Below are 5,583 nucleotides of genomic sequence, written 5' to 3' on the forward strand. Positions count from 1 at the left end.
ATCTATGATTTCCAATATTCAGAATTTTATTATATCTTATGGCATTCAGTTCAGTTTCAGTTATTGCCATATTAAAAGCTGAGTTTATATATATATATATTATATTATTATAATTATTATATAATAATTTAGAATATAATTTGTTAAATTCAAACATTCCCTCCAATATGAACTGATGTTTTGATCACTTTTAGTACTGATTTTAAAAATATTCCAGATTTTTAAAAGAGTAAACTTTCAGGTTTTTGCAGGTGCTAATTAAATTATTGATTATATCAGAAACCTGCACTGTCCTCTACTGTCTGAACTCATGTCGATCATATTTCTATGTTCACCTACACTAAAATTCTGATCCCCTTAAAATTGTTTTTTCAAATCTGATCAAGAATACATTTATTTAACATTAAACCTGTAAGTGCTCTCTGGTGGACAAACTCAGAGACGGTTTCTAAATGACCTCTAACCTGTTTGGTATTTATGTTCTTCAGCTTCTCTCAAACAACTTTTACACCAATAAACCTGCAATAAGTTAATATCGATTTATCACCAGCTCTACTAATCAGCATGCTGTTGTACATACAGTAATTGTTAAAAAGACCTGTGTGTTTATAATTGGTAACTAAATTACCAACAACACACTTTTTGTATAAAAATGATCAGTTTAACAACTTTATAGTTTTAGACAAGAAACTATAAAGTTTCTTCACTCTCCTGTGTTATTTTCAACACGGCTTTACACTTTCCAATTGCGTGCAATGTGTACACCAAACTCCAATTTTGCGTGCATATGATACGCAAATCCTTCCCATTAACTTTGGTGGACAGCAGATGCGTCCAAATACCACGCATCACCTTCATCGCTTGTGACTTCACTAGCGACGCACCAGATTGCACACAGTTCACCTGATACGCGGACTATTCAAAGCAGGTAAGCGGGGAAACCCATTATAACCTCTAGTTTTGCAATGAAGTCACACTGTTTACGGTATCATTTTATTAATTTTAGTGCTTCTGCATCACGTTACATTTGGTTGATGTGTCAAAATGACTACAGCCTAGTTGTTAGTGGAACAGTCGGCTGCTAAGTTAGCACAGCTGCTAACTTACCCAACTATTGACATTAGCCTAAGCTAACTTCTACTGTATCTAGAAGTGTTGCAGCTTCAAAATAAAATAAAAAATTAAATAAAACTGTTTTAACCACGTGGTGTCATGGACTTCAAGACATGGCTGATGACAGTTCCAAAAATGAACAGACTTAATTAGTGTTAGCAATCGTCTTTAGCTGTTAGCTAAAGTGTTAACGTTAGCCTACAGAACCCCGTTGGGGTCACTTGTCAAACAAAATCATGTGGGTTTCTCAGTGCGCACCTTCTTCTAAACCGGATTTATTCCCACATTAGTGGCAACATGGCACATGTTTAATCCCTAAAAATCGTGCGTGCAGAAAAACATGTTAATTCATACATTTCAAAAAGCTATTTTGCAGCCACTGTGGTGTCCCTGCTTGAAGTTATCTGTGGGTGCGGATACCAAGACGTAATCTAAACTGGCGCCAGATCAGGATTTCGCATTAAACGGACTATATTCAAACAAACCGATCCAAGATCTGCCAAAATAACTGGCACACAACTGGTATAATTCAACTAGACATTACTAGTTGCTTGCAGGTGCATGATACTGCAGGATTTGATTAGACTACTATTCCCAGCAAATTTGACTGCTAAATTCATTATATACAGTACATTTTACCTAAAGAACATCACCCATGATGTAGACTAGAATCTTTGTTTCCAGCTAAACAAACAAACAAATTACAAAAAGCATGAATATGAAGTGGAAGATGAAATCTAATAGGTTAGTGGACATAATTGAGACCTTGGTAAAATAAAATAAAACAGAAATGTCTCAAAACCAAGAATGCAAAGAACGGACTTGTGTTCTTGGGGAGAACATTCTTGCTAGTTGTTCTTGGAAGAATGAACTTGCAAGAGCACACAAAATGCAGCTGACGGTTTGACACTATGTGTTGTTGCTGGTATTGCATAATACCCCAAGCTCCGAGGTTGCCTGCATTGCTCTAAATCGCTCTAATTATAATAACGGCCAGATTTTATCCCTCAGAACAAAAAGCTCAGAATCGGGTTAATTGGTTACAAATTCTTTCAAGTCAACCAACCCAAAAGAATTTGTAAAAATTGGATGTCAGGCCATCTTATCCTGGTGCTTTCCCTACTGCTATTCTCTTAATTGCTTCATCTAATTCTGCTATTCTGATCTCAGAGTCACATATTTCTTTAAATGCTAAGTCTATCTTGGGGATATACGGCCTCAGACCACCAAGGAAACTGTCAGGGGTGTGTGGTGATGAAGCAGGTTGGTGGACCCAAACGCAGGGCAGCAGGTATGATTCAAAAGGGTTTATTGTGGCAAAACAAGAGGCGAGCACACTTACTGACAGAGTGGCTGAGATTCATCCAGAGAATAAACAATCCAAATTAAACAGATAATCCAAGCAGGTGCAGATCCAAGACAGTGATGAGACAGGCACAGAGCTACACATGACAGCTCGTCTACACACAGCAATGACCAGACAAAGACTCAACAGAAACACCAGGTATATATACACACGGACTAACGAGCAAGGTGGGAGCAACATGGGTGACAAGGATCAAGGATGAACAGCCTATCAAAACTGGCCCCCCACACGTTTCCGTGCCAACTGACCTTATTGTTTGTTTTATTACCACATCAAAGGGTTACTCCTTGTCTCACCTAGGTGTGACATAATCCAGGACAGCCGAACTTTCAATGACAAAGGACTGCAGTCTCCAAAGACTCAAAGCATTTAATTAAGTTCAATTAAATCTTTAGTTACCTGATTACGTTTGCCTCTATTTGAGTAGTTATGTTAACTGTTGTTGATATTAGTGCTGAAAAGAAAGTTACTTGTGCAGTGTTTTTATTTTCAGCAAGACACTCCTTCATCTAATGTAATCCAAGCTTTAAAATTTTGATTTTATGAATATTAAAATTCATAATTGGGTATCAATTCTCATAAATGTATTAAATTGCATAACTAAAATTTAAGTTTGCTACACAAAGATAAAACAGAACTCAGATAGACATGGGCAAAACACAGAAGTACACAGACCAGGAGTGAACACTTAAGACATAAACTAAGGTACATGAATCAACAATTATAAACATTAGTATTATTTTTTGCTCTATTTTTGTTAATAAGCCTTAATGCTTCATATGATACATAAAAAAATTAGACAACAGCACATGAGAGTGTGAATGCTAAATTATATCACAAAAATAGTCCCAAACTAACAAAACCATCACTTCATATAAAGTCAGTTCCCCTTCAGTATCTGTACAGAATATCAGGTCTGTCTGATCAAATACTTCTGGTCTTCCTGCTCTTTAGTTTGACATCTACAGAGCCACGTTATTTAGTCTCTCTGATGTCAGTAAACACAATAATACTTCTTAATATAGAATAAACAAAGACAAGGAAATATGGACTTTTTGGGACTTTATTTAAAAGAATAACAGTACAAAAGGAATGAAATAGAGAAACTTCATTTGACATTTAACTACTTAAACCAACAGAAGAAGCTAAAACATTCAACAACCCTTTAAAAGTCTCAGCTAATAGCCATATAATGTTTCAAAACAGATCAAAATATAGATATTTTACAAAAACAACACACACCTGATTAATTAAGGAAAACCTCACAATCATAAGTTAATATTTATTTGGCCTGGTTTGAATCAAAACAAAATCTTTAAATCTTATCAGTGTTTAAGAAATATACAAGCAAACTATTTACACAACTGGAAAACAAATGGTGTTGATGCTTATAGTGTGTGTGTGTGTTTGTGTGAGGTTAGGGTGGGCAACACTGATACGACCTATCATTGTTTGATTGTGTAATTTCAAGTTGTATTACTGATGCTGTACATTTTGTGAAATTCAATTTAGAAGCCATTTAGTGAATTAAACACAAACCAATATATTTCACCGCAGTTAGAAGGTGTCCAGTTTACGCAGCATGTTTTTGGATATTGCTGATTGATTTGCAGTTTTGCCAGTGATCGAATAAAACCAGAGAAACAAAGAACAACTTTCTCATTAAAACAGTAAAGACAACGTTTTACGGGTTGACAAATATCTGTTATTTATCATCATATTACCAGACCCTATGAATGAATGAATGTATATATATATATATATATATATATATATATATATATATTTTGAAGAGTTCTGTGATGCTTTCATTGTTGTTTTACTTCTCTTCAAGAAAAAAATATAAATGATCCTTATTTAATTTACCAATGAGAGGAAATTCCACTTTTTCAATTGAAACTAAATATTCAAAATAATTTAATGTCACTGTTAATATTTGATAACATTTGATTTTTTTTGTTAACTAATTTTTAAAATTGGTTTTCTTTGTAAGGCATTCAATAAGCATTTACTCCTCAATCCCAACCCTGATTCTATCAGTTTATAAAAGGTGATCAATAATCAATGAATTCCCAGTTTACAGAGGAGGATGTTTCTTGATCCAATGTAAAAGTTATCCATAAACCTAAAGAGACAAAAAGAATACAATTAGATAAACTAAAAAACTAAATAATTTACCAGAAATGTTCAATTCCACAAAGCAAAACAAGTATTTACCTTTTATGCTTTTGAAGTCATTTGTTTTAATTTGGATCAACACCAATTAAATAAATTTGTGTCACTGTTTCTCTAAAGGTTAATATTTGAGTTTTTAATATTTAATATTAAATTTACATCTAAATATACAACAGTTTCACCTTTGTTCTTTTCTTTACAACTACAACATGTCACAGAATTTTTACAGATAAAGAAACAATCTCAAAAGTTTACCGATAGTTTAACAACAAGGGTAAAATTCATGTCCCGTATGAAGCAATTCACTGTGTTCAGGGTGGCGTGTTTGTCATTTACGCTTTTGGATTCAGCTCCTCCAAGACTTCAGGGTTGCTTACAGCTGTAAGGTCAGAAACACACTGTTAGTCCACATCCTGCTCTGACACTGAGTTTTACAAACAGCCAACACTGCTGGAGTCAGGTCAGAGAAAACTGAATGAAAAAAAGTTTTACTTACGAGATGGAGGGCGTTTGGCTGAAATAAAAAGAAAAGACAAATTATTTATGTTGTTGCAGTTATAAATGTCTGACTTTATCAAAAAAAGACGTTTTTGTTTTGGTCTCTCACCTTTGTTCTTTTTGTAAATGAAGTATTCAATGACAGCGATGGCGACGAGAGCAAGAACAACCACTGCAACAATGACGATGATGACAGTCATGTCAGAGGGATTCCCTGCAGAAAACAACAAAACACAGTCACAACCTGTTCAGATGAAGCAGGAAAATCCATCTGCCAACCAGACCTCAATCATGTATAAAGACACTCTGTTTGTTTGTTCTGCTGTTAATTTCATTTTATCTCCACTTGTCTGAAAATCATTTTCAAAAACTTTCAAGGCCTTGATTTTTTCACAAACTTTCAAGGAAAGTACATTTAAGCACTTTCAATA

The 5,583-nt window shown here is 34.4% G+C and overlaps 1 long non-coding RNA gene across 1 annotated transcript; it reads right to left on the minus strand.

Moving 5' to 3' along the window:
- Positions 1-4,421: 4,421 nt before the first annotated feature.
- On the minus strand, positions 4,422-5,417 carry LOC123967288. The gene is made up of 4 exons (XR_006824224.1): positions 5,262-5,417; positions 5,151-5,168; positions 4,961-5,033; positions 4,422-4,604 (listed from the first exon to the last, which is right to left on the minus strand). It is a non-coding gene; the product is annotated as an uncharacterized LOC123967288 (long non-coding RNA).
- Positions 5,418-5,583: the final 166 nt, after the last annotated feature.

This window comes from Micropterus dolomieu, unplaced genomic scaffold (genome assembly GCF_021292245.1).
Source record: "Micropterus dolomieu isolate WLL.071019.BEF.003 ecotype Adirondacks unplaced genomic scaffold, ASM2129224v1 scaffold_216, whole genome shotgun sequence".
NCBI lineage: Eukaryota > Metazoa > Chordata > Actinopteri > Centrarchiformes > Centrarchidae > Micropterus > Micropterus dolomieu.